General features: G+C 40.4%; 1 protein-coding gene across 5 annotated transcripts in view; it reads right to left on the reverse strand.

The window, feature by feature from the left end:
• Positions 1 to 16,848, reverse strand: part of GRIA1 (glutamate ionotropic receptor AMPA type subunit 1) — a 302,597-nt gene that overhangs the window by 70,149 nt on the left and 215,600 nt on the right. The gene's annotated exons all lie outside the window — the stretch shown is intronic.

Raw genomic sequence — 16,848 nt, forward strand, 5'->3', positions numbered from 1 at the left:
GTTTCTAAAGTAGGGATAATTATACCTACCTGGTAGATACAGGGTTGTTATAGTTTAACATTGGGTTGTTAAGGATTTAAGTAGATAATGCATGCAAAATGTTTATAACAGCATCATGCGGAGGGTGAGTGTTAAACAAATGTTATCATTATCATTATCCTTCCTTATTCTTCCTTAACTAAATTGTAAGTGCATTAATGAGATAACATGTAAATCCAAGCATAATGTACATCTCAAGATGTTATCAATAAATGCAAGTTTCCCTCTTTCCCAGTCTCTTTTACAAACAAGGATAGTGACTTTAACTTCCTCTGGAGGCATTTAGTGAGCCCCCAATAAATGTTTACTGAGTGCTGAATAAATGTTGCTCTCTCTACTAATCTCTAGTACTGTATTTTGCACACTAATTCATCACTGGAGAATCATTGCATATATATTTTTCAAAATTTGGATGAGACTAGGAAGAAAATCTGGGGCCAAAGTTATATAAAATCTTCTAAGATAAGCAGGATCTCAATGGTTGGAAAAATAATTGGCATGGCAACTGTTATCCTTCTCTCATTCAAGAGTTAAGAAAATACCAATGAGATTATGGGAAAATGGATCTAATTTAACGACAATTGTGTCCAATGGAGAGGCTGATCCCAAAAAACTCAGCGATTAGAAACTGCGGTAATGAGAGGGGTACGGAGGTGGTCAAGGGACCACCAGGTCTTTGTTTAGTGTCCCATTTCCTAAGGAGGAATAACTCTTCTTGAGTCTTTCAAAGTAACTCACATCTGCTCCATTCACTTGCTTTCCCCTGAGAGAGCTAATCTGGCGAAGGGAAATGCTGTGAAACATCTGCCTTTTCAGATTCTTATGGATCCCTTAGTACAGGCTTCCTCAGGGTTGAGACACTGAAATCCATGAAAATCAGGATCGGTACCACAGACACGTAGGAGGCCTTATCAAAGAGTAGATTGGTTTAAACACCACACCCTCACGATGCACGTAAATCGGAATTTAATTAGCCCAAACTTGATCGTTCATATAGCTTTCCAGGGATGGTTCTGTCACAAAGTACATTTCTATAACCATTTTATTTTAATTGCCATTTACAGAAAATAAATAATTTAGTGTCATATGAATAAACTCTCTGTTGTCTGCTCCTTATCAGGTAATGAAGTAGCAGTAGCCAAACTAGTTAACACAATACAATATATAGTTTCGACAGTGATTCTCATGGTTTATGTCAGTGGCTCAAAACTATGTTCCACTAAGTTTCATTGGTTTGACAAGTGAAATAAACCGTCATAGCGAATTCAGATTACAGGGCCCAGAGTCAGGCCGAATCACTGGGAGCTCTCCATGGTCCTGGTGTCTGCACCGGAATCCACTTCGTCTTTTGATCTGAGTCCCGTGGTATGGATTCCCTTGGCTTCTGCTTTAGATTATTCACCCTCTGAATAGCATGCCACAGTCAAAGCATCCTTGCAAATATTTTTGTTTTCTAATAGGGGGCCTTAGTGACATTCTTGAACTTCCATGAGTGCCATATACAGACATGGACTTTTACAGACTGACTGCTATGCACCAGTGGAAACTGGGATATAGAGATAAATAAAAATTGAGTTCTGCTTTTTAGGGAGCTCACATTCTAGTTGAGAAAAAAGAAAGAAATTATAGAATCACAGACAGTGTCCTAAGAATTAATAGAAGCACATGAAAAATACATGGGAGTTCTGAGGCAAGAGCTGGCCTAGCAGGTGGAGCGGAGGAGATCAGGGGAGACTCCCCTCAGAGAGTGATATTTGAGCTGGGTTTGGAGAATGAGTCCACTAAACTGAAAAGGAGTGGGATAGACTCTCCAGGCAAAGAGACAGGGAGGTGAAAATTCAAAGAGGGTCCAGGAGTTTGGGATACAACAGAACATAAGAAAGCCCAGAATATAGGAGAGGTAAAGGTAGATAGAGAGAGACAGAGATAGAGAGATACAGACAAGGAGAGGAAAGTAGAAGCCAGACTTTAAAGAACTTTGAAGGCCCTGTTCAGAGGCTTAGGCTTTATCCTGCAGTGTTGTAGAAGAATGAATAGAGTCTGATCAAGGTGATTAGAGGGCTAGATTTGAAGTGCGCAGTGTGGCTTTAGGGAGAGAGCCTGGAAGAAGGAAGGGTTTCTCACTTGAACCTCATCCCTAGGCACATCTGACCTCATGACTGACAAAGCCCTATGTTCTAGTAACCTTGGAGTCTGAGATCTAAAATCTCAAATGGCTAAAGCTAGTTTATAGTGCTATGATGACTTGGCTGAGTCAGAGCAGTTGAAGTGTGATACAGAGGAAGAGAAAGGATTGAAATATAGGTGCGATTCATCGGTTCCTCCTTTCTCCCTCCTAACTGCCTAGAAGCTACTCTGGGACCTTATGATCTCCTTTTTAGATTAATGCAACAATATGCTGCCTATGGCTCTTCTTCTCAGGCTGCCCAATGCCACCAGACTAAGCATCTCCAAAGAAAACTGTCAGCCCATCATTTTTCTATTTATGAACTTACTGATTTATTCTTTATTTCCTGCCTAACATTTAGTCCTTTGCCTGGTTTCAAAACCCTTTAGAATTTGATAATGCTGTCCTATGTTGCTTTTCACATCTCTCCATCAGATGCCTTCTTCATAAGCCCATGACTATTCTTATTTTTGTATTTATGCCCATACTGCTAAACTTTTCTTATATCTGCCAATATAAAAATGTAATGACAAATGCAAATCACAAGTAATATCTTGACATTTATTCACTTACTTTTTCATTGAACATGTATTCATCAAGGCCTTGTGGTAAGTGCTGGATTATAGTGGCGGGCAAGACAGTGAGGCCCTCACCCCTCCACAAGAGTCTGCCTAGAGCTTTACTATTCAAGGTGCAGCAATGGCTTCACCTGGCAGTTTGTTGGAAATTCAAAATCTTACACCCTACCCCAAACCTACTGAATTCAAATCTCATTTTAACAAGATCCCTAGATAATTTCTGTGCACAAAAAACATTTCAGAAGGAATAGCCTAGGAGATAGGTAGGTATTGATAAAGTAACTGTAATAGCATGTAAAGACTGCTATAGTTCTGAAGGATGGGCTTTTTTTTCACTGAATTAGTGTGTGTGTGTGTGTGTGTGTGTGTGTGTGTGTGTGTGTGTGTGTAGAGACCACATGTTATTCTCCTTAAGACTCTCCCACTCAGCCTAGTCCTGAGTCCACTGTAGGTGCCTGAGACACACTTTGCTAAAACTGATTGAATTGTTTACAGAAGAACTAAAAAAAATTTGAGAGTTTTAAAGGTTTCAGCAAATGATTGAATTGTTCAATTTTTGTCAGGTACAGTTTTGATTTATTGAGTGTAGGGGATTTTGTTTTGCTGCAGTAGAAAGGGAATATTGTTTATCATTTTCAAAGCCATTGCATTTCACTGTGGTTGACATAAACAGGGGTAAAAATTCACAAGATAAAATGGAACCAAATTTTGCACAGAACAATTTTTGCTCTGTGATTCAAAGCTATGGGTGAGTTTGCTTTTTCTGAGAGTTATTTTTATTTTTTATCATGTGCAGAGAGAGCTGGTGATTCACAGCAGTCAGTACCCCTAGTGGAACTGCCCCAACACATCCACTACTGAGAAATAACCTGAGACTCAACTGGCACAAAACATGCTACCTGAAAGAAAATCTACATTTTTTTTACTTGTTCATTTCTCTAATGGTGTGCCAATGCAATCCACAGCTTTCTTCATACATTGAGTTGAGACTAAGAGTCAATAAAAGCAAGCATGTTTTGAAAGTATAACAAATTTCTTTTTGTTCCTCAGTACCTTCTGTCTCATTTGATATGCAGTTTCTTCATTTAGGTTAATTTAAATGAAAGAGGATTATTCCCTTTCTGCCTTTCTCTGGAAGTCTCTAGAGTTTTGCATGCTCCATGTTTGAGAACACTACTCAGAAGTGTCCTCAGCTTTATCCATCACTTTCAGGTGTTTTGAAACAGTGTCCAGGAAATCACTGACAGAGTCTCAGTTATTGACTTGTTCTAGCTTTTGAGAAAAACCGCAATCATTGGTGCACCAGTGTAATCATACTATCTCACAGTTAGAAAATGCTGCAGACACGATCTCTTATGAGACTCTGCGTGAAGAGAATCCCTTTACACCTCCCACACCCAATAGAATCATCCAGCCTCTGTTTCAGTGCCCACGAGTAGACTTCACAGACATGTGGTTGCTAGTTATCAAGACTTATTATAAAGTTATACCAATTTATATAGAGTGGTATAGGGGCAAGAATAGATAAGTATATCAACAGAACAGAATCAGTAGTCTCGGAACTGACCAACGTGTATTTAGTGACCTGATTTATGAGAAAGGGGGCATGCAATGGAGAAAAAGGATGGCCTGTTCAATAAATGGTGCTAGCTGCACATGGACTATCCATGTGCAATCATCATCGTCATCATCATCATCATCATCTTGACACTCTATGTTGCACGTATCTATGTGACACATAGATCTAAATGTGAAAGGTAAAATTTCAAAAGAAATCATAGATGAGTATTTTCATGACTTTGAGGTAGGCAGAGGCTTCTTAAGCAAGACACAGCAACTGCTAGCCATAAAGAAAAATAGTTGTTAGATAGACATTAAACATATGTATTTCTGTTCATCACATAACACTGCCAAGAGAGTGAAAAGACAAACCACAGATTAGAAGGCATTGATAATACAGACATCTGGGGGAAAAAACATGTATCAAGGATATGTAAAGAATGCTTCCACAATAATTAGAAAAAGACAGATAACCTAACAGAAGAATAGGTAAGAGATCTATAAAGGAACTTAATAAAAGAGGCTATGCAAATGGCTAATAAACATGAAAAAGGTACTAGACATCAGGTAAATGCAAATTAAAACTATAATATGATATAACACACCCACTTGCTAAAATGAAAAAGGCAGATGTAGAATATCTATAACTCATATACATTGCTGATGAGAGTGTAAATTTGTTTTCAGAAAATAGTTTGGCAGAATCTATAATAGGAAATTATAAATAACGTGGCCTAGGAATTCCTCTCTTAGAACAGAATTTCAAGTATGTTCATCAGAATAATCTTTTACAAGAATACTTATAGCAGCATTATTTATAATGGCTTCATACTGGAATAACCAAATGTTTATCTGCAAATATAGTCACACTTCTGGATTTATTTGTGAATAAAGAAATTGTGGTATATCCACAAAATGAAACACTATACAAAAATGAGACTTAATGGATTCGAACTGTATGTGATGACATGCGATGAATCTCAAAACACTATTTTGAGCAAAAAGAGCCAGACACAAAAGAATACATATTGTACGATTCTACTTATGAGAGTAAAAAACAGCTCAATTAGTAAAATTAATCTAAACATCAGAAGTTAGAATAGTGGTTACTCTTACATGGAGAAGGTGCTTGAGATTCTGGTGTTATTGTATAGTAAGTCCTCTCTTATCATCATTGATAGTTTCTGTGACTTTAAGTGAAATGACATAACGAAATCAGTTTTATCATAGACTGCTTGATAGAAACGAGTTAAGTTCCTACAGCATCTCATCAATGCTATAAGAAAACAATACTGAATGAAACAATGTAATTTGAGTTCTGATTACACAGGTGTTTTCACTTTATGAAAATTAATTGAGCTGTATATTTATGATTGTGCCCTAATTTGCGTTATAAGTCAATAAAATTTTAAAAATCAGTCGTGTCAAAAGGGGAAGATATGAGAAAAATCTATCTCCAATTAAAATCTTCCTTTGGTCAGCATGTTACATCAAATTTAAGAGAAAAAGTCCATTGATTGAAAAAGAGATTGAAGTTTAAAATAATAAGGTATGAATCTTCTCTATATAAGTATGAAAAATTTCTTTTCTCCCTTGAGTTTTGATGCAACAGATATGGTAAAATGAATGAGCCATTGGCCAGATGGATTTGCTTCTGGTTTAATGATGTGTCAATCCTTTCTCTTTCTTCAGCTGGATGGGTAGATGAGAACTGACCTTCTACCAATATCCATCTCTACTTTTTGAATCGTCCAAGGATGACATTTGGGGCTGAGGATACACCTGAGCTTGGTAAGTTCACTGTCCCTTTGAAGGTTAGTGTTATCTCCCCAATTAGACTATGGACATCACGAAAGCAAAAACCTGATGTTTCTTATTTCTGTGTATTCTCCAAACAAAAAAGAGAACTGATCAAAGGGGCTCAGTAGGATAAACTTTCCATTGTAGAATGTAAAACCATTCAGACTGATGTCTGGGATCTGAGGAAGGAAAGTGATTTGCCCACTTGGCCACAGTTGTCTCTTCTGACTCCTGTGCTTGTCCAGCCAGACTCCCTACACATAGCTCTGCTGAGCGAAAACAAACCACACCCCTTCTATTCTGTTCACCTCGGCTTTACCCCTCGATGCAGGGATGTGAAGGCACAGCAACTCAAGTTTGCTAACTCTGATTGTCCTGCTTTGCTGATTCTTTGGAAAAATACTGCCTAAATATGGGGATCCTTGGCTGTGGAAAGTCAGAACAGCATACAGTCTCAAAAAAGCACGGTAATGACCTTGCTTATTTCAGTATTCTGACCTGCAAAATGAGAATACACGTAGCTCTTCTGTTCCTCCTATCCCTTTTCATTTGCCTCCAGGGATTATGATAAAGTTCAAGGCCCTACATATTCTGAAAAGTGTTGAAATCTAAACATCAGTCTTTTGAAAAATTGGTCATTGTTTGTCAAGGGTCCCTTGAGTTATTTGCAACAAACATACTTCATCTGAATCTAGATTATGAAATGCCTCATCCCATTTAATATTTACAATGATTCTAAAATGTATTATCTTCATTTTATGTATAAGGTGTGGCAGATTGTATTTTTTTAGACCAGCACAATAACCCCTCTTCCATTCCATGTGTTCTTCTTACAATGTGATTTAACACTTGTCCTTCTGAATAATAGAAACTATGTTCCTTCCTTTTTGATGTGGTTGGGCTTGTAACTATAGCAGAACTCACACTATGTGATTCTGAGGTGAGTCCATGAAAGATAAGACACCTTCTGCCCATTTCTCTTTGGAAATTTGTTCTTGGAACCCAGCCACCATCCTGTGGGAAAGCCTAAGCAGAGCATGGAGAGGGTGTGTGCTGTGTTCAGGACAGCAACCTCAACCGTCAGCCATGTGGATGAGTGAGCCTTCAGGCAGTTCTATCCCACAGCTATAAGTCATCCATTCATTTAGTTTTATCCATCTGAGGTCCTAGACATCCTTAAGCAGAGATAAGCCATCTTACTGTGCCCCTTTTCAAATTTTCCTGACCCATGGAATCCATAAGCATAATAAAATGGTCGTTGTTTTATACCACATGTTTGGAGTGGCTTGTTATGCAGTGATAGTAACAGAGGCCCTGAGTTGCAAAGCTAGTTGCCCAGGGTCACACAGCAAATTAGTGTAAGAAAAGAATTAAGCTCAGGTCTAACACCAGAGCTCGTGCTCTGAACTACTCTGTTGAAAAGCCTTGCATATTTACAAGTTCTGCAGAATTAGTATCTGCCACTCTGGAATGCAGAGAAAACTCCTATAATGCTGACTACTAAGAAACAAAATCAAGTACCAAGGAGATCAGGAGAGGGCTAGTGGTCAGTGCGGCTTGGCAAGGAAGAGTCACTGTCCAGGAGACAAGTTATGCTAGGAAAGTAGGCAGGAGCTCAGATCTAGGTCCTGTACAGGCTTGAGCTGAGGAATAATCCTGGGATCAAATAAATAATTCTGTCAATATCCTTGAGTCATAACACGGCACCTGGCAGCCTTCCCCCTTCTCCTGGGAATAGCCTCCGGACTTCCCTCTGGCTGATGCTGGGCCAGGAGCATAGCCTGAGAAGGAGATGCACATCAGTGAGTCTCAGAAAGCTCTTAGCAAAGGATAAATGATTGGTAGGAAGCCAGGGACAAAGTAGAAAGGAAATAAAGTATTTAACACAAAAGAAGGGAAAGAAAATTAAGATCTTTTGAACATTTGGTATATGTTGGGCACTAGGTAACACACTTTAGCTTTTGTTTGCTCCCGTATATCATATCCTATGATATTAGTATTAGGCCCCTTTTCAAAAGTTGAGGAAGCAGGCTTGGCAGTTAAGTACTAGGTCAAGTGTTATTATCGCACATAACTGGCGGAGTAGATCCAAACCCAGGTCTGCCTGAATAATGAGATACTTGGTCTCAAAACACAGCCATCTCCCCTTCTTTGCTTGGACTCTTTTCCCCTCCCCCGCTGCCCTGACCCACTTGCCTGGAGTTTTTCTGTAAGTCTAGCTTTATTCCTTGGGACTAGCTGATGTCTCCTTCTCTACTCAGCTAACCCAGATCATTTTAGTCCTCAGTGATCTTTCTCTCCTCTCTTCCTATTGATTATAAATTCTGTAGTTGTAAATTATTCACATATATATTCTGCTTTATTATATACCTTTTTTCTTGTGTATATTGATTCTTCTACTGACTTATAAAGTCATAGGTCTGAACTCATGTTTCTTGCTTCTTCACATGTGCCATAATGCTTAGCATTGCACTTAAGGCAAAGCTTAAATCCTAAGTGATGCTCAATTAAAACATCTGACTGAATAATCCTCTAAATACATAACCACAGTAACCAGAAACAAAACAAAATAAACTCCTGCTTCATTCTCTCTCCTCGTGTCTAGAATGGGCACCTATACAGAGAAAGGACATGAAAGAGATGAATATCAAATAAGTGCCCAGCCAGAACGCCACAAAGAGGAAGGCATCCTTCTGCCTGACAGCCGCTTCTGCCCGCTGCTTGGGAGATAAATAACCTGGCAGCAGCAGTGGCTGGGACTCCTTGAGTATCCAGGCAGGACTTTCTGGATTCCAGAAATTAGACCCGGCTGACATGGTTCCATCCATGGTTAACCAAATCTTAGCACAATCAGTAAAGGTACTGCACAGGGAGTTGGAAGTGACTTATTGGTGGCAACTGAAGAACTAGCCAAACATAGCCCATTTTAGATTCTATGTGTTTTTTGGGTGACATTTTAATGGCTTTGATTCAGGTTAGAGGGCCCCCAAAGTCATGGTACTGGGTGTATGATTAAACTTTGTGAGCTCTGAACCTTTGGCCAATGAGTTCCTAGGGATGACTTTGATTGACAGGTCCCACACCTCAACACCTGCCTGCTTCAGTACCTCTTCTCATGGTGAGCCCCACCAGAAATGTCCCTCTTTATTTTTCTTTGCTTTTGTAGAAAATATTATCTCATCTTTCAAGGCACAGTCCACTGCTTCCCAGAAGTCTCTTTTCACTGCAGCCCACGTTCTTTTTTCCTTTCTCAGAAAAATTCTGGCACCAAATCTACACACCACAGAATTTAGCCCTTGGTTACACATTCCTCTAGTTCCCTATGTTCCAGAGAGGCAGCATGGTGCAGTGAAAAGAGCCTATAATTTGGGACCAGAACCCATCATTTCCCTGCTGTGCAACCCTGAAGATCTTTGCAAAGCAGCACGGACGTCCTTGCTCATCCACCTTAGCAGCTGTATTGTGTTACACTGGATGATGAGCAATCACTTCTTTCCTCAGACTTCTACTGATGGACAGTGGGCTACTTCCGGCTTTTTAACAGCAGTAAAATGAACATCCTTATATCTACATCTTGTCACATTTGCATAACTCTTTCTGTAAGATAAATGTGTAGACTGCAGCTGATTCTCACCTCAGCAATTTTAAGGCCCGTTGTGATCCTTTTGGCCTCCCCTCTGCCCCCGCAACCATTCATCCCTAATGCGCTATAGTTAAAAACATGCCCTCTCCAGCTCTTGGCTCTGACTATGGGACCCACCCTATGCCCACAGTCACCTCCCAGCCAAAACCACAGGGTGGCCTCTCCAAAGCTCCCCTTCCAACAGTATGGGTCAGCCTCCCTGTGACAACAGCTGTTCTTGTTTTTCCTCTCTTGGGTAAGACTTTTTTCTGTGCCTCCTTATTTTAAAGTCCTCATTCCTTAAGCCACCAGATAATCATAGTGATGGTCATCACCTAGGTGTGTCATTTCTGCATTCATGTGCTTGACACCATTTACTTTATGTTAGGTACCTTGGGCATAATTTACCTATTATCTCCCTTGGACATAGCTAGGGTACAAGTATTTATTTGCCACAGTTGGATGGTGTATATAACTCATATTCAAAACCATCAAGGAGTCTGAGTACACATTCTCCATCAATTCAATTAGTTATGCTTTCATTTTTCCCTATATAGAATTTAGTACTTCTTTCCAGGTGAACAATGGGTTTCTTGATCTCAGATGCTGTATTTCCAGAGAGAGTGAAAAAATAAACAACAGGGAGTTCTCACCAGGAAAATGTAGAACCTGGGAGGATGTAGCCTTGGGAAGGCCTTTCTGGATATAGACCTGGGGACCATCTTTCTTCTAGTACAACCCACCCATGGCCTGGATTTTCCAAGACACATGAAAGAAAAGAAAAACATAGCAATCAGATTGTATGTTTGGAACCAAAAATGAAGGGGGGAAGGGAGAAGGGAATCCTTTTAAAAATATGTAAATATGATATTCCCAGTGTGTCTAAATACATTAAAGATACATTAATACAGTAGTATTAATACAGTAGTATTAAATACAGTATTAATACAGTAGTATTAAAAATACATTAATATAGTAGTATTTCATACTCCTCATCATTCTCCCGGGGGTCTCCAACTGGTGCCTTACAAGCTGAACCAAGGCATGTTTTGCTTCATCTGCACAGAGTTCCCATGGCAATGACTGTCCAGAACTGAGTGGGAGTTGCCCTCTTTAGCTGACACATGCATTCCCCAGTTCACCACAGCCCCCAGTTGACCTCCATTCTTGTGTTACTGAGCTTATACTAATTATTTGTGTGACCTTGGCTAAGTTCCTTCCCTCACTGTAAGCCAGAATCTTCACCTATCAAATTGGAATGAGGGGTGCTAATTACATTTTATTTTGTTTATTGCTTGCCTCCTTCACTAGAAGCGAAGCTCTAGGAGGGCAAATAAATAGTTAACGAATGAGTAAATGGTCCTAAATATCTCTTTCAGCTCTGTGAAACACTTTCTAAAAATTTGCCTATTGTCATTTTGGAGGAAAAAAAATCTCTCCAAATAAACTGTTCAAACATAGGACTTCCAGAGCAATCTATAGAGAGCAAGCAATTTGACTTCCCCTTGCTGATGGCCAGAACTGCTGGCTGAGGTGTAGAAAATGATGCTTTTCAGTTGTGTATCTAGGGAAGCTTTTACCCTGCCACTGCATTCATTTTCATACTTTCATGTAGCTTTTGGAGCTTCTGAAACTTGGACCATTGTGCTTCTCAATGGTCTGTGAAACTGCTCAGTACCATAGCCTGGCTCTTGGTCTTGCCATCAGGTAGCAGAGGATTGAAGTTGAAAAGGAAGGAGACATTGGGGTGGGGAGCCACCCAGTGATGGGGGCCGCTCCCAGACAATTCATGCACAGAACACACCTGCCACGATGGCAGAATCCCCTCCCTTGGTCCAGCGCCTCTGTGTTGGCATTGCTTGCTAATGGTAGAGAAACACGATCAAGGGGAATGCACTCTGCTGAATCTCTTTGTGAGCTCCTTCTGGTGCGAGGAGGCAGGGTCAGTGGCAAGGCCTCTGCCTTCAGTAGCCACAATTGCTTCCTATGTGCCCAGGGCCTCGCTCATCTAGCAGTTGACATACCACAGGGCGGTGAGTGGGCAGACCTTGGACTCAGTGTTCTGGCTGTTGATTGGCATCAGTTTTGGCTGACTCATGGACTTTGCTTCTGCACCTCTAAACTGACATCCCTAGACAACATCCTAGTTCAACGACTTTCAAACTTTAATGCCCATCTGCCCTGGGGGAAGGAGAGGACTCATAAAATATATGTATTCCTCCTCTTCGACTGCAGAATCTGGGCACCTGAATTTTGTCAGATATCTAGGTGATTCTGATGCAAGGGGTCTAGCATAAACCCCCATTGCTAGTCCCAAGACTCAAAACATCTATCACAGATTACTTAAATAATTGTCTACAAACCTTTGTGGTACTCGCTGTTCCTTGCAGCAATGAATCTATGTCTTAAAATGGGGCTTATGTTTTCTAAAGGTGAAATAGTTAATAATTTCAGGCTGCTTCCATGAATATTTGGTCTCAGCATCCCTTCTTTCTTCTGCACCACTCAAACGACATCAAGGTGAGCAAGAAGAGAGGGTTTGCTTGTCTATCTCTGGGAGGGTTAGAGGGGCAGGTTTCTCCTCATCTCTCATTGCAGAGGCATATTGGTTGCTATGGCATTTGTGTGTGAATGCAAAGGTCAGGCTGTCATTTGTTATCAGTTTGGGCTCCGCTCTTTGGCCACCCTGTTCCCATGGCAAATCCGCTATAAGCCCCTCAACAAGTCCATTAGCTGGGGGGCTGTGGTATAGGGTTCCTGGAGATCTCCAAAGTGCCATCACTCCTCCGCTTGAGACTTCTCACTGAGGGTAATTATCTTCACTAGGTGGAGATAATTATCATACATGCTGATACATTTTAAGATCAGGAATAAAAGAGAGAGTTTTGAAAGCTGGAGTTGTAATTTCTTATTTTCCTCCATTCCTCTAAGACCTTCCAAATCCCTCTCATTCTCCTTACGAAGGTCACCTGAACCCAGAAAAGTTCTGACCCCATGGGAAAGCCAATGGGGAAGTGGGGGCTGTGGGAATAAAGAGCTGAAGAGGCTCATTTTTAGTTCGCTTGCAGGCAATGGAGCCTCGGTTGAGACTGTACGGTACGTAGCACTGGACTGGATATCAACAGGTCAGGGGTATTGCCTCAATTACCTTAGAGAAAATTCTCCTCTTGGGTGTGTTTCCTCCTCTGTAACATGAGATAGATAATCTCAATCATCCTAATGATCCCACTGAGCTAAATGTCTCTGCTACTGTAGTTTCATGTTTTCCAAAAGCTTCTGACCTCTTGGATTCTCCATTGATGCTTCCCTCTCATCACCCACACGGATCCAGTCCATCGGAAAGTACTGTTAATTTTAATTTCAAAGTAGACCAAATATCCATCTCCACAACCATCATAACTTCCAGCACTATAATTTCCCCTGGATGGCCATGAGAGCATCTTACTTGGTCCCTCTGCTTCCATTCTTGACTATTCTCTGCTTTAATTCATTTGGCTCATAGCTCCCCAAAGTGGTATTTTAGCATGTAAATCAATTCTTCCTTTGCTTAAAACTCTCCAATGTCTTTCCACTGTATTCAGAGTAAAACTCCAAATCTATACCACGGCCACGGGGCCCTATATGCTCTGTCTTCACCTACTTCTTTAATGTTATCTCAAAGCCCTACCTTCCTCATTCACTACAATTCAGACACACTGGTCACTCCTTCCATCCTTGAAAACACTGAGCTCCTTTCTACCTAAGGGCCTTTGCATAGGGCTGTTATGACTCTCGGTTATAATAAACCTAGCTTCTTACCTATCAGCTCGTCAGAGAAACCTTCTTAGAATACCCTAAGTAAGTCCCTGTTAGTTCCACTTCCCTTATCTATTGCTACAATAGATTCGTTTTATTCATAGCATATCACAATTTATACATTCACAATTTCTTGTTTAATGCCTGTTTTATACCATGATACTACCAGCTCCTTGAAGCAAATATTCCCACGCCCATGCTCCATCATCAACATATCTTCATATCCTCAGCACCTAGTACCATGCCATCTATGTCATAGGCAATTAATAACATCTTTTGAATAAATAAATGACACTGGCTGCAAAGAAGGGAAAAGGTATGAAAAGGAAAGTTGAGGGAACCAAAGAGAAATTTTGACTGTGATGATTTTCGTCTCTCTTTTAATATATCCCTTCTCAAAATGTTCCTCTCTATGAAAAAATAAATCTAAAATATGTATTAAAAATAGATCTTTGGGCATAAGAAGCAGACCTACAAGTCAATTCATGGATGGCGTTCTTATCTGTGATCAGAGCTACAGTGAATTTTAACTTTGAATGTTAAAATAGGTTACACAAAACCAAATTTTCATATAGACATTTTAAAGGAAAAAGGGAAGAGTCTTTAAAGCATTTCAGTAGCGCTGACTGGTACACGTCATTAAATGTGCCATATTATTTTATCTATCCATGGTGCTGGTGTAGAAAACATTGACTTTGGACAATGCTGCTGATTGATGCCTCAACATCCATTCCCAAACCTCTACTCTAGAGGCTAGAGCATCTAAACTCTTGCGTTCCTGGCCTCCTTTGTCTCTAGAAATGACCATTGGCTGCTTCTCTGACTAATGAGATACGACTAGACACCTGCTTGGGGTAAGGAATATTCTGCGAAGCTTTTTTTTCTTGATTCAAAGAGAGAGAAATGGCTGGAGACACTTCTTCCTCTACTTGATGCTTGACTATGGACACAGTATCTGGGAGCGGCCATCTTGTGAATATGAAGGAAAAAAAAATCACAGAACAGCTACTCCTGGCTTCATTGTCTGCCTCTATTTTTCTTATAAGGGGAGAAATGTAACTCTATCTATTTATATGACTGTGGTCAGGTTAGTCAGACTATTTTGTTGCTTGCAGGCAACCACATTTGGCCAAATTTCGTTGGCTTTAAGATGAATTTTGAAGAGCTTAAAAAGAGATAGAGTTACTTGTGTATGAATGCAGATACAATTCAAATGAGACTTAGTTCCCCCAATTCTAAATTAGCAAGGATTTATGCTATATTCTTTAAGTAAATAGCAAGGACAATTAATTGAAGTTCATTCGAAAGGGTGTTTGATGTACACGAGCTCCTTAAAAGTACCTCCCACCATAGCACCCAGAGTGTCTAACATAGTGCTGTGCATACCATAAAACTGATTGACTTCATCTGGAAATGTGTAAACAACACAATGACAACGACAACAACAACAACAAGCAACAACAGCAGCAGCAGCAGCAGCAGCAGCTTCTATGGGGTTTGCAGTTGTCTGGTTGATCTCTGGCTCTGATCACCATTTAAGTGTCCTTGTCTTTTTGTGCAGCTCTAGCAAGATGAAGTATATGCCTTTTTTTGTTTAGCATATATTTTCAAGAAACATCATGATGTATATTGTGACTCTTAAGGGGTTTCTTCAGCCCCTAGGCTCTGGGATTGGTGTGGGTAGGCTCTATAAGGAAGAGACTATCTCGGTGGATAAAATACCTTATTCTGGGAGGTTTACACCTATGTCTGTCAGACCTTTTAATGCAAAATAATAATATCTTCATCCCAGTTCCTCTGAGGAGGAGTCTCGGGAAGCTAAGTATTGTGGTCTGGAGGGAACCACTGACCATTTCTGATTTGTCCCTGGACTTCTCCAGAAGAAAGAAGTCCAGTGGTTTTTAAATCAGTGTGAGAACCCTTTCTTCTAGTGAAGTTTTGTAGAAACCCAGTATATAAAATCAACAAAGTAATTAAAAAAAAAGCATGAGTTTTATAGTGCGTTCTCTTTGCTGGCTAGATACTGTGTTATGGGGTCTACATGTATCAATCCCTTTTTAATCTTATAACAATACTCGAGGTAGAACCCTTTTTTCCATTTTACCAGTGAAATAACAGCAGAATCGAGTGGAGTAGTTTTATTAAAGATTGGGTGAAGAGAGGCCATATATGTTCTCACTCAGTCTCATCTGCACCTCAGTATCCATTCCTAAGATGCCCCAGTGAAACCCTCAGAAGTCCTGGAAACACAGTTGGAAAACCCTCTCGCAGCCAGAGGTGACAAACTCAAGCACCCTCCCTGAGGCCAGTTGAGTAACAGGAATGAAAGCATGGGGCTGTGCCGAAGTGGGGAATGCACGGATCGGCTGCACAGGGCAGCTGCCACTCAGTTTTGGACAACCATTGCCAAGCTCTGTGCAGGTCCAATAAAAACATGCCCAGCAGAGGACTCAGCTGTCAGCCACCTCGTCAGACCACAAGGGTGCCATTAAGAGGTAAGATGTCCACTGAGGAAGAAACGAATACATAAAAAACAAGCTTGTAGGTCTTTTGAGACACACGCATGTTTTGATAGCCCTACATTACCCTGACTAGATACGAATCATTTCTTTCTTCCTGCTGTTTATCCACCGGACTGATTTATTTTTAAGCAAGCCCTTCCCCTGCTTGGTTTTATCTACTCTTCACCATGTGTTTGCCAGTATTGGCCAAGTATCCAGTCTCACACCTCCTCTCCCACACACCCCCACCCCCAACTGTGTTCTTATTTAAAGAAAAACAAAATTATAATGGTGAACAATGAGAATATCTAAATTACAGAGTAGGCAAAATGAGTCTTGTGGAAAGCTTCTCAGGAAGATTTTATTCCACCGCTACTTAGGAATATTGATCCTCATTGATACTCAAATGCAAAATAATCTTATCTGAGGTAAAGATACCTCCAGCACAGGTCCATGAGGCCTTGACACATGTGCAATTATGCCCTCAGAAAGCGAGCACGTGTGCAAATCTATCTGTGGCAGGCAAAATTCTTAATCATGCCTCCCTGCAAGCTTAGAAACTTGGTAATCAACGAGGGACTGCCTCCTACTGGAAAAAGATTATGCAATTGCAAAAGAAAATACAGTCAGTGCCTATTTATCAGGTAAATTGGAGTGGATTTGTGGCATGGACATCTCAGAATGTACTTGAAAGAACATTACACAAAGACAGGAGAATAAATGTGAGAATTGGTCTAGACTAGTAGTTTTCAAATTCTTCTCCACCATTTTCTACCCTCCCTCCCT

This window comes from Pteropus vampyrus, unplaced genomic scaffold (genome assembly GCF_000151845.1).
Source record: "Pteropus vampyrus isolate Shadow unplaced genomic scaffold, Pvam_2.0 Scaffold30, whole genome shotgun sequence".
Lineage (NCBI taxonomy): Eukaryota > Metazoa > Chordata > Mammalia > Chiroptera > Pteropodidae > Pteropus > Pteropus vampyrus.